The following is a 13,544-nucleotide window of genomic DNA, read 5'->3' as shown; positions in this document are numbered from 1 at the left end:
AGATTTCAAAATTCCCAGAAGCACTGTCTTCATAATTTGTATCTTGGAATTGTTGTGATTCAGGTGGTCTTGGCCTCTTGGCCTCAAAATACCCAAGTTGAAGAGAGAAGGGAAAAGCCAGGAGTACATGGGCCTGATGCCAGATGAAACCTCAAGCATGCCAGCAATTTAAACTAGAGGATCATGGTAAAGTGACATCATCTTGGATATTATTGGCATCCAAGGGGTGGGGCCCTCCAGCCGTGAATGATGGATGGCTTTCATCTTGATGACCAACTCTAATGCATAAGAGTGACTGTCTGGGGTCCTATGTAGAAGAGGACCCTGAGGTTGCACCCATGACTGGTGGGAAAGATTGACGGGCTCATTGGCACTGTTTGCATGGGTCTAGGGAAGAGAGAGAGTGTGCTCTGTTGGGCATTGTTCTTCTCTGAACAGTGCTGGGAGTTTGGAGTTGGGTGAATGGCAGAATTTGTGGATCCAGAGCTCCTTCTGTGAAGAGCAGAACCATGTCCAAAAGTGAAAGTGGAAAAGGGTGGTCTTGTCTTCATGGCAGAATGGCCTGGCCTAGTTCAGGCTGTGGTTTACACAGTAGATTCCTCAGCACAGCTCTCCTTTGGGGTACCTGTAACACATATCTGGAACTCAACACAGAGCTACATACAGTCATGGAGACAAGGCAAAAGGAGATGTGACCAGAGGAAGGCTTGAACTTTTGGGTTCATTTCACATACCCCAGATACTAAGCTGTTAGCAACAGGATTAACTCCAGACCCTCCCTCATTAGTAGCTCAGAGCATTTTGATATAATGGCAGCCTTTATATCTGGATTTGCGTGTAAGGCTAGATCTCAGTGACTCCCAAAGAGCTGTGCTGCCAGGGCAGAAATTAATGAGCATTGAGATCCTGTTTGCAACCTAGATAAGCACAATGGCCTCCCAGCCTTCAGGTTTATTCCACTCCAATTCATCATTACTAATGCTTCCAGAATGTTCTGTCTAAAGCATATTTCTCATCCTCATGGCCCCTTGTTATGATTCTTCAATGAATCTCCTTCACCTACAGAATAAAATCTAAGCTCCCTAGCCTAGTCTGGTGAGTTTCCCATGCAATACGCTTTCTGTCTGTCTATGACCCTGTGCATCTCCATTTCTGTCCTTGCCTTATGTTCCATTCACATGGAACCACTTGAGGACACCAAAAGTCCTGAGTTGCTTCCTTCTGCCATTCCTTTGTGCATCCTGCTTTCTCTGCCTCGAATGTTCTCCCCAACCTTCACTGCTGAGGTCAGCGGAATCCAAAGATGACTCCCAATGACTTTTGCCTTTATATAATCTCCCCCTCTTGAATATGGGCCAAATCAATTAACATGATGGAATGTCATCATAATTGGTTTACTGTTTAGCTGACTTTGAGTTAATCAAAAGGGAGAGTATCCTGGGTGGGCCTGACCTAATTGGAAGAGCTTTTAATAGGTGGTGACACATCAGAAAGATGTGGCCCTGCTGGCTTTGGAGACTTAAGCTTCCATATTATGAGAAGCCATGTGAGAGTAGACTCAAGGAGTGGAGAGAGTCTCTGATCAACAGCCAGCAAGGAAGTAGGGACTTCGATCCTACAGTGACATGCAACAGAATTCTGCCAAGAATCTCAATGAGTTTGGAAGAGGTCCCCAAGCTCTAGATGAGAACCACAGCTGCCTGACACCTGAATTTCTACCTTGTGAGACCCTGAGTGGAGAACACGGCTAAGCCTCACCTGGACTCCTGAACCACGGAAACCATGAGATAATAAATATGCATTGTTTTAAGCTGCTGTGTTTTTGGTAATTAATTATACACCAATAAGAACTCTTCCTGATGTTTCAAGATTCAGCTCAAGAATTATCTCCTGTAAGATTTACTTGACTCTGCCAGGTGGAATGGGCCACCCCCTGTGTAGTCCCAGGCTCCCCCTGTAGCTGGGGCTTATTTGTTAACATGTCACCTGCTATGGACTGAATGGTATCCCCTGCAAAATTCATAATTGGAGCCCTAACTCCCAATGTGATATATATGGAGATGGGGCCTTTGGGAGATAGTTAGATTTGGATGCCATGGAATCAGTGTTTTTATAAAAGGAAGGCACACCTGGGTTCTTTTTGTGCAATGTGAGAACATGATGAGAAGGCGGCTGTCAACAAGCCAAGAAGAGAGCCCTCACCAGAACCCAACCATGCTGTCACCTTGATCTTGGACTTCCAGCCTCCAGAACTGTGAAGAATAAATTTCTGTGGTTTAAGTCATCCAGGAGATGGTATTTGGTTACGGCAGCTCAAGCTGACTAAGATGCTGTCTGTTTACTTGTCTGTTCGCCTCACTGGCCTGTGAGACCCTTGAGGGAAGCCATTGCCTTGTTCATCCTTATCTCCCCAGTGCCTGGCACAATGTCTGGCATATGGTAACTGCAGTAACCGAGGCCGAGAGCCATAGCTCCCTCCAGCCTAGCTTTGTTCCTCTCCAGCATCCCTCAGATATCCCCAGGGTCTGAGGCCTTGGAATGTCCTTCCTCTTAGGATTTCTCAGAGGAAATCAACGAGACATGCCTCTAAAGTAAACAATCAGGCACTGGGAGATACAAATGCCCACTTGTACGGAACCCCACAGCCATTTCATAATTTATGGACAGTTCTGGGGAGATAAATATTGGTTTTGATTATTTTACTATGAATAATTGAAAGCAATCTCAGAGTACATTAAGCAGAATCCTAGTCCCATGAAAAGCTCAACAAAGAAAAAAGGTTACATAGTGTGAAGGAGGTTTGAGGAGTGCTTCTTCCCATTTCCCTTTCTTAGAGAGCCACAGAGCACCTGAACACATTGAAGACCACGAGAAGTCCTGCAGTAAAGAAACCTGCCTAATAGTTCAGTCCAACACACCTCATGTTTATGTGTTAAAAATGAACTCAATGATGAAATAATATCTGTTAATTTCTCAAGGTTGGAAAATACTTCAGGAAGTCTTGTAGTATATGATCTAAAATTCTATAGCCCTAAAAGTCAGCTCCTTCTGCCTTCTGCTGTGAGGAATGTGCATATCCAGGCTGAGACAGTGAATCCTTGTGTTGCACTTGAGGGAAATGATGCCGAGAAGAGGCAGAGTTACTTGTCCTAAGCACATAGTCAGCTTTGACTGAGGCGGGAGCAAAGCACAGTACATTCCTTACTGCCAATTCAGTGTCCTGTCCCCTCGTTACACTGGCTTGCTGAAAAGTAGACCAGTCAGCACATTCTTCACCCTGCTTATATGTTGCTGTGTAACAAATCAACTCAAACTTTGTAGCATAAAATATGAACAAACACCTTTTATTGTTATCTCTTCTAGTTTTGCGGGTTACTGGGATCAGTGAAGTGGTCCTTACTCAGGGTCTCTTGTGCAGTTGCCGTTAAATGATGGCTGAGGCTGGGGTCATCTCAAAGGCTTTCCTATTCCCATGTGTGATGGTGGATGCTGCCTGTCAGCTGGAAACTCAGCAGGGGCTGCTGGCCAGAACACCTGCTGACAGCCTTCCAAGGTGACCTGGGTTTCTTCACAGCATGGTGGCTGGATTCCAAGGGCAAATGTGCCCATGCACACCCTTTTATGACCTAGCCTTGGAAGTCATGCAGCATCTTTTCTACTGCCTTCTACCACTTAGAAGCAAATCACTCAAGTTGCCCCATACTTAAGGGGAAGGGAATTAGACTCCAGGTTTTGTTGGGAAGAGTCTCAAAATGTTTATGGACATGTTCTAAAACTACCATGTTCCTATTCCATCTGGTGACTCATAGTCTTGCCCTCTTCCCCCAGGCAAGTTCCTCTGGCCTCTGCATGTCACTTGTTGGTGGCAAAGAGATGTTACCATTACAGAATTTTCTCATTCATAGATTACAAAACTTAGCAAATGTTGGTTAATATGTCTGTGACACTGGTGAAGGTTTTTTTTTAGAGGAGAGATTAGAACTAGAATCCAGGAATTCCTAAAATGTGGTATTCACCTTGAGCCCCAATTACACTCATCTTTATGCGGTCACATTCATTATGGTCTGTTTCTGACCATCAAAGTGTTCCCTTCATATATAGCATGGATAAATTTCAGTCCCCAAACTCAGATATGCAGGAAATAGTACTTCTCTTATTATTCCATAATTCAATCTCTCTCCAGTCACAGTGGTGACGAAGATGGGGGCAGCAGAATTTAATCTCAGCCAGTTTATTATTTGCCCTCCTCTCTACACCAGAGCCTTGGAGGAGCAGGAACCCACCCCTGAGATGTGAGGATGGACCTTAATCTCTATAAGCCTGGCCTATAACAACGAGGCCTGCTCTTTAATGTTTGGTGGAACCATTCAAGACCTTGGAGAGTGAAGCTTGCAATTGTGTAAGAATTTTTTTGCTGGAGCCACCACACATACCTCAAATGGTCCCCCTTGAGTCCCTAAAGTCTTGCTGACTCTGGGACCTTCCCCACCCTGTGCAGCTGGCAACATGGCTGGCCTGACTGTGGCCAGGACGGTTCTACCTTGGTCCATTAGGATCAGTGTGATCTGTTCTCCTACACATCACTCCCTTGCCTATGTGATTGGCTTGGCTAAGTTAGCCAGCCTGGATCTGGACTCTCTCTACTTATGAAATATAAGACTCATGCGAATGTAGGTGGCCAATATGCCTCATTGTATCATGCTCATTATAGTTTGTTTCTGACCATAAAGATGGTTATTCCCTATTTATGAGATGTATCTTCTTTTTTTTTTAAGAGGGATTCTCGTTCTGTCACAGGCTGCAGTGAACTGGCGCAATCTCAGCCCACCGCAACCTCTGCCTCCCGGATTCAAGTGATTCTCCTGCCTCAGCATCCGAGTAGCTGGGATTACAGGCATGTACCACCATGTCCAGCTAATTTTTGTACTTTGAGTAGAGACAGAGTTTTGCTATGTTGTCCAGACCGGTCTTGAACTCCTGGCCTCGAGTGATCTGCCTGCCTTGGCCTCCCAAAGTGCTGGGATTACAGGCGTGAGCCACCGCACCTGGCAGAGATGTATCCTTATATATTCTCAGATGCCTCTGTTTAGTACACAGCCAGAAGAAACAACAGCCCCAAGAATTTGGGGGTTTTTTAAATAGCTTTATTGCAATATAATTCACATACATACAATTTACCTAAAGTGTGCAATCTAATGTTTTAAGTATAATCACAGAGCTACGCAGTCATTATCACAATATAATTTTAGAACATTTTCATCACCTGAAAAAGAGCCCAGTACCCACCAATATTCACTCCTCAGCTCAGGCTATAATATCCCCATATCCCCCTCTCAGCCCTAGGCAACCACTAATCCCAATAAATATTTTATTTTTTGTAGTATGGTCTCATTTCAAATAAAAACTAACTAAATATCTCTATATAGCTATATGTTTACATTTATACTACATGCCACCATGTTGTCAGTCATTATGGGGGCATAGATTAATGAGTGCTATGGTTTGAATATTTGTGTCTCTTCAATATTCACATATTGAAAGCCTAACCCCCAAGGTTAAGGGCGGGGCCTTTTGGAGGTGATTAGCTCATGGGGGCAGAACTCTCATGAATGGGATTATGCCCTTATAAAAGGGGCCTGAGAGAGACCTCTTGCTCCTTCTACCATGTGAGGACAAACAGAAAAGTCACCATTTATGAACCAGAAATCAGGCCCTTGCCAGACACTGAATCTGTTAGCACCTTGATCTTGGACTTCCTAGATCCAGAGCCAGTCTGATGCCAGGCCCCCAACCCAGTGTGCCTCTAGAAGTGTGTGCAATAAAGTTCTGTTGCTTATAAGTCACCCACTATGATATTTTATTGCCGTGGCCTGAATGGACTAAAACAATGAGGGACGTTCATAATCACCAGCGATATTTGAATTTAAAATTCACTTTTGTATTCAGAAAAATTATAGATATCTCTCTTAATATAAAGGTTAGGAATGTCTTCAGCATTTTCATTCTCTGTGTGTGTGCAAAAGCTTATGGATATTTTCAAACAATATAAAAATACAAAGAAAAGTATAATAAACCCCCACACTCATCACTTATGCCTGGTAAAGTTTTAAATCATTGTATGAAGGAAAGAGTCTCTTGTGATAATAAAGAGGGGAAGATTGCTTTCCTGAAGAAGTTTTGTTTTAAACTTTAGTTTTCTAATTAAATATGATTTGTTACTCAAAAATTTTGGAAATACAGAAACTAGAAAGCTAACATCTTCCATAATTCCATCCCCATAAAAGTAATCACTGTAAAAGGTTTTGTATCTATTATTCAAAATCTTTTTCTATGCATATCCTAACATGGAGATTTGCTGATGTTTTTAACAAAAATGCTATCATACATGTACATGCTATTTTGCAACTTCCTCCTTGTGGCTAATGCTATATTTTAGACAGCGTCTTTGTCAGTATATTTAGATCTGGGCAACTTAGGGAGAGAAGGAAGATCTTCTCTACTTTTTTTGGACTTGAATTTTCATAGCAAGAGTCCATCTCATTACCATCAGTGGCTTGCATGACCCCTACTCTAACTCCAACCACAAGATTAGAGTGAAAAGCACAACGTTGTCCCCATTTATGTTCAGGGAATGCAGAGATGGACCCTACGTGCTGTTGATGATGATAATAAAGATGGTGGTAGTGATCATAATAATAGATCTTGACATTTGAAAAGCATTTGGACCTACCTTATGGTGGAAATTCAAAAACATTATCTTTGTTATTAATAATACAACAAATAAAGGCCGAGCTCAAAGTTGGGGATGCAAAAAGACGTGGAGTAGTTTCCCCAACACAGCTTCCTGACTGTGCTCTTTCCTCCCCTCTAATGAGTACCATTTATGTTTTCCTTTCTGCATTTCAAGGAATAGCAGGGAATGGATTTGTTTCCATTGTATCTGTTTCAAGTTGTTCTTATTCCCATCTTCCTGCAGGAGTGAATGTTTCCTTCACTCATATATGAGTCCACATAACTTCTTTACAGTTTAGTTTCTGATATATTTAACAGAGGGGGAGAAATTTTTCCAAGTAAGGGCCTTTGGTGGAAGATGCCTCTGAGTCTTGTATAATTTATTAACGGGAAAAACATTAATTTCACATTTCATTCTGCTGCAAAATCCATATGACCCCAGTCAGTTTGGTACGTTTGCAAAGGCAGAGCTGGCTTTTTAAACAAAGTAAGTGTGGGACACCAGCTGTGAGACTAGGATAGACCTTGGCCTTCAACTTTCCCAAACTCTTCTTTGCAGAGGGGAAAACTGAGGCCAAGAAGGGTAATGTGTATCACAGAAGGTCAGAGCCAGTCTGATGCCAGGCCCACAACCAATGTGTCTTTTCTGGGTGAAGAAGGAAATAGAGGCCTTGACTTCGAGGTGCCAGCAGGATCTGATGGGACATGGATGCCTGAAATCTCCTTTAGTGATTAAAAAAATCTACCTTTATAGGTAAATGTCTATCAAGAAAGTTGCATAGAGAGACTCTGGAAGAAAAGAATTACATATTTCCCATAATGGGAGATCACTTTATTATATAAAAATGTTCAAAGCATTCAAAACTCAGGAAATATAATGAGCATATCAAAAATTATCTGCATCTGAAAAAATCTCCTCTTTTAAGACTGGAAATAGAAAAAAGCTGAGAGACAGGAGGAGCCAACTCCAACTTATACAAGGTTCCTTAAAATGGTGTAAGTGAGGGGAGTGCTGGGTGGAGGTTGGCTGACTGAATTATGTCACTAACTTACTGTGTAGGATGTGGGCAAATCACATCACCTCCCAAGAGTTTCATTTCTTTTCCTGTAAAATAATAGTCTTAAACTAAATAATTTCTAAGGACTCCTAGAACCATAGGAAGTTCCACCTGACATTATTCCAACCACCTGCAAATTCTCACCAGCTTCTTCCAACCTGATAAGTTTCTTGTTGATTGTCAGCACTCAAGAGACTGCAGTAATTCTTCTTCCATTTTAATTAAAATCTTAGCCTGCCTGAAAATTATTGCTGTCAAGCCAGGGACTCAGAAACCCATGCTAATTAACGTGGATTGTCATTCTCAACATTCTCTGTCAAGTGGTACTTTATTTTTCATCTTGGAGACAAGTATTTTTTAACGTCTTGTTATTTCTGAGTTGTCTTTAATGCTTAACACACCTCTGGGTGTACATAATGTGTGGCTTACTCTCCTTTCCAGATCATTTAAATTAAAAACAGTTTGGCCTAAGAATTATTCTTCCAGTACTCTGCCTGATGCCACCAACCAAGCCACCATAGGGTCCTTTGTCCTGAGTGTGGCCTTTCAGGCTGAGACATTTTGTTTGAAATTAACAGATTTTGAATGTCAGGTCTCAGTGTCCTGACCCTTGTGTTGTTCTGAGTGCTTTCCTGTTTTAATGAAAAACTGTGATTCATATCTTCAATCTACACCTTAGAAAACCTCAATTGCAAGACAGTAGACTTATCTGAGGAAGGTAATGGTGATGTTGATGACGACAGATAACATTCATCCACTAATGGTTTATGACACCAGCCAGGCACTGTGCTAAGTATAACAAGAAATATATTTGGTCTTTGTCTCCAGTTGCCAACACAGTGCTCCCAAAACTATTGGAATTTTCTGAGTAATGAATTGTTATTCATAAGGAACCCCTTTCAGTCACATCTGAGTTTATGCTAATGCAGTGACTTAGATAGGACTCCTAAGTAGCCTCAGGAAGTGGTTGATCACCAGAAAGACGGAGCGATTAGAGAGTGGGAACCTTCAGGCCCACCTACTACCTTCTGGGGGAGGGCTGGAGATTGAGCTCTATAAAAACTATTGAAAAATGAGATTTGGAGAGCTTTCAGGTTGGCAAACACATGGAGGTGCTGGGAGAGTAGTGCACCCAGAGAGGGCACAGAAACACTCTGCACTCCCCAGACCTTGCCCTATGCACCTTTTCTGTTTGGCTGTTCCTGAGTTGTATCCTTTATAATAAACCAGTAAACAAAAATATTTTTCTGAGATCTGAAATGCATTCTAGCAGATTACCGAACTTGAGGAGAGGGTTGTGGGAACTGCACATTTATAGCCAGTTGGTCAGAAGTTCAGTGACCCTGGACTTGTGACTGGTATCTGCAGTTGAGGCAGTCTTGTGGGACCGAACCCTTAAATCTGTGGAATCCGACACTAACTACTTAGAGTTAGTGTCAGAATTGAATCAAATTGTAGGACACCCAGTTGGTGTCCAGAGAATTGGAGAATTGGTTTTTGGTATTGGAAAATACTCTGGAATGACACATGTATTATCCCATACTGAATCCTCTCAGCAGTCTTATAAGTACAGTCGTCATGGTCATTGTACAGATATGGACCCTGAAGCCCAAAGAGATTAAGTAGCTTCTTCAAGGTCAAACAGTCAACAGTACAGGCAGGATTCAACTCCAACCATCTGACTCTAGACCTATTTGATACTATATTAGTCCATTTGTGTTGCTATAAAGGAATACCTGAGACTGGGTAATTTATGAAGAAAAGAGGTTTATTCAGCTCATAGTTCTGCAGGCTATATGAGCATGGCACCAGCATCTGCCTGGCTTATGGTGAGGACTCAGGAAGCTTACAGTCATGGTGGAAGGGAAGGGGAGCCAGCATATCACATGGCAAGAGAGGGGAGGTGCCAGATTTTTTAAACAATCAAATCTCAAGTGAATTAATAGAGTGAGAACTCACTCTCATTACCAACAGGACCATACCCAGCCATTCATGAAGGACCCTCTTTCATGACCCAAACACCTCCCGTGAGGCCTCACCTCCAACATTGGGGATAACAATTCAACATGAGATTTTAGAATGGACAAATATCCAAACCATATGCGAAACCTTAAGGAATGAAAGGAGAGTGACATGGTCCCCAAGTCTGTGAGTGCCCCAGCATATCAGCAGCAGAAAGAAAAAGACTCAGTTCTGAGTTAGTTGGTCTGCACTTGTTTATGCAACAAGCATTTTTGAAAAGTCTACTGTATGCCTATGTGAGGCACGTGTTGGCTTAAGCTGACTAAAATAGAGTCTGCACTGCAGAGCTTGGGATCTAACACCAGGAGCAGCTAAGTGTGCATAAATTATTACAGAGGAAGAACAGAACATGATCCATGCCATGGAAGGTACAAAGTACAGGGAATTCAGGACAGGCCCAGCATTTCAAGCAGGAGTCATCATCAGAAAGTTGCAAGCTATTTAAATAACTTTTATTCTCTGTTTCAGTGGAAAAACTGACACTACCTCAACTCAGGGGGTCATTTCTTTCTTTTTGTTTGCATGTGTCTTTTTTCTTTTTAAGAGAAGCAAGCCTTTATTTCCTTGTTTTGCAAATAAAGCTAGCTGAGTTTGTTGCTTTTCAGTGATTAGTCGAAGAGACCAAATTCCATATCCTCCTCTGACTCTTCCTTGGCTTCAACTTTGTTTGGGGCTGCAGCAGCAGTAGTAGCAGGAGCGTCCACAGGAGCAGCAGCCACAAAATGCAGATGGAGCAGCAAAGATGGCCTTGGCCTTTCCAGCAAGCAGGAAGGCGTAATCAGTCTCCACAGACAAAGCCAGCACCCATTTGTACCTGCTGATGATAGGATAGGGAACTGATGCAACAGCTGGGTAACCAATCTGCAGACAGACACTGGGAACATTACAGACACCCTCCAGGAAGCAAGGATGCAGTTTCCTCTGCCATGTCAAGCACTTCAGGGTTGTAGATGCTGCAGCTGTCAAACACCAGCTGGATGATCAGCTCAAAGGAGGAGGGGGAGATGTTCCACATGTTCACCAGTGTGGCTTCACTGGCTCCCGCTTTGTCTCCAGTCTTAATCAGTGGCACCTCACTCAGGATTTCAACGGAGCCCCTGAACATCTTAGTTCCTGATGCCGAAAACCTGTAAGAAAGGTCTTCTTGGGCCCCAGACCAGGGTTCCAGGTGAGCATAGTGACTTCACATGGGGCAATAGCACCAGCATAAGTGGCAGCAAGTCCCTGATCTCAGTGAGGTCCTACTTGGTGAACACAAAACCTACATTCCCCCAGAAATGAAATGAGGCAATGGTTTCTCCAGAGCTGTGTTGTTTTCCAGATGTCCTTGGATAGCCTCATGCATCATGGTGCTCTTGTCCACCAGCCTTCCCTTGCAGGGACATTTGGATCTGCTGCATCTGCTCGGAGGCCACATTGTTCACTCCCACAATGAAGCATTTTGGATAATCATCCAAATGTTGGATGACCTTAAGGAAGTAGTTGGACTTCCAGGTTGCCCTGTCTTCCCTGGGCATCACAGCAGTGTGTCCGGGATTGCCATGCAGAGTTTTAAAGACGATGTCATTCTCAAAGGATGCCTGGAGAGAGTTGCATGTGTCTTTTCAAAAAAACATGTTAAAAATCAAATGCCTGTTGTCTGATGGCTGCAGGTGAACCTACTGTTTTATGCCTTATCCATTTGTGTGGAGTGCAGAAAGTTCTACCCCCAGAGAGGAGCAAGAAGCAAGAAGGGTGCAGGGCCTGCTATGACCATGGCACCTCTCCTGGAGGACCCAGAGTTTCAGTGTCTCCTCCTCCCTGTGATAAAACAACGGTTCTCCGCCATCTGGTCCGCTCACCAAGACTGCCTTGTTAGTGGATCTCAGCAGGTGAGGCTGTGGAGCACAGGCACCAGGTCAGCCTAATACAGAGATGGGAGGCACTCTCAGGGCAGTCCTGACTTAAAATGCTATCCTGTTGTCCCAGGTATAAACCAAAAATAAAATTCTAAGCCCCCCCAGCCATCTGAATAGACCCCTCCTCGGGGCCAAGGGCATTCCAAAGTTAACCTGAACAACTAGTTAGTTCAGGCCATGATGGGAATGGGGAGCTGGACATGCCTCATTATACCCTCCTCCCTTTTGAATTACTGACAGAACAGACTCTTTACGTCTGATAAGAAACATTTGCAATCCATTATCTCTGAAGCCTGCTACATGGGGGATTCATCTGCCTGATAAATACTTGGTCTCCACAACCCTTTATCATAACCCAGACATTCCTTTCTATTGATAATAACTTTTAACGAATAGCCAATCAAAAAATCTTTAAATCTACCATAACCTGGAAGCCCCCCACCCATGAGTTGTCCCACCTTTCTAGACCAAACCAATGTACATCTTACATGTATTGATTGATGTCTCATATCTCCCTGAAATGTATGAAACCAAGCTGTACCCCAACCCCCTTGGGCACATGTTGTTGGGACCTCCTGAGGCTGTGTCATGGTTCTTCCTTAACCTTAGCAAAATAAACTTTCTAAATTGACTAAGACCTGTCTCTGATACTTTTAGTTTAGGCAGGTGTGCCCTCCCACTTGTCAAACTCAGTCCTAAGTTTATGAAAGGTGGTCACTGGAAACTTAAGGAAGGATACCCTGAAGTGAGAGTCAGGAATCTTGGGTCCTGGGCCCAGCTTTGTCACTGACCTGGGCGATCTTAGATAAAAAAACTTCATAACCTGAAGCTTCAGCTTTCTCATCTGTATAATGGGGTGATTGGTCTAAGTTAGTGTTTCCCAATGGAGGCTGATATGATTTGGCTGTGTCCCCACCTGACTCTCACTTTGAATTGTAATAATCCCCACATGTCAAGGGTAGGGCCAGGTGGAGACAATTGAATCATGAGGTGGTTTCCCCTATACCATTCTCGTGGTAGTGAATAAGTCTCATGAGATCTGATGGTTTTATAGATGGGTGTTCCCTTGCACAAACTCTCTTGCCTGCCAACATGCAAGATGTGACTTCGCTCTTCATTCACCTTCTGGTATGATCGTGAGGCCTCCCCAGCCATATGGAACTGTGAGTCAATTAAACCTCTTTCCTTTATAAATTACCGTCTCAGGTACGTCTTTATTAGCAGAATGAGAACAGACTAACATAGAGGCACTACTGACTTTTCAGTTGGGATCATTCTTATGTGGAACTGCTCACATATAGGGGTTAAGGATGTTTAATGCCCCTTGACATCTGGTCTCTAATTCTCAGTTATAAAGCTGCCCATCCTCAGTTATTAAGAAAACCAGAACCACACCCAAACATTTCCAAATGCCCCATGACAGGAGATGGGGTGGGTAATGTCACCTGATAAGAATTATTGAACTAAGTGGTCTCTACAAGGGCCTTCCAACCAGGTGATTCTTATCAATAAATGTTAGGACAAAGGGTTATACCAAGGCCATCTCCCTCCAATACTTGAGGTACACTGTGTCAACAATGGCTTTGTAAAAGTTTAATCAGTAGAGACCTACTTGGTTATCATGATTCCTGCAGTATTGTGTGTTTCGCTGTTGGTGTTTTGTTTTGTTCCATCTAATGCCTACATTTGTATGAGGCATTGATTTGAAGCCATTTAGGTCCCAGTAAAATGTCCCAGCTTTTTATTCCAACTACACAGAACATCCACTCATGTGATAATGAGTTTGCTGCTGCTTCACCTTCTCCAACAGGTCTGCTATTTCTAATTTGTACCT

General features: G+C 43.1%; 1 pseudogene; it reads right to left on the bottom strand.

Moving 5' to 3' along the window:
• Positions 1-10,420: 10,420 nt before the first annotated feature.
• On the bottom strand, positions 10,421-11,329 carry LOC100614365 (putative ribosomal protein uL10-like; annotated as a pseudogene).
• Positions 11,330-13,544: the final 2,215 nt, after the last annotated feature.

The sequence above is a fragment of the Pan troglodytes genome, chromosome 17 (assembly GCF_028858775.2).
Source record: "Pan troglodytes isolate AG18354 chromosome 17, NHGRI_mPanTro3-v2.0_pri, whole genome shotgun sequence".
Lineage (NCBI taxonomy): Eukaryota > Metazoa > Chordata > Mammalia > Primates > Hominidae > Pan > Pan troglodytes.
The sequence above is the reverse complement of the archived record's forward strand: the minus strand, read 5'-3'. Positions and strand labels throughout refer to the sequence as shown.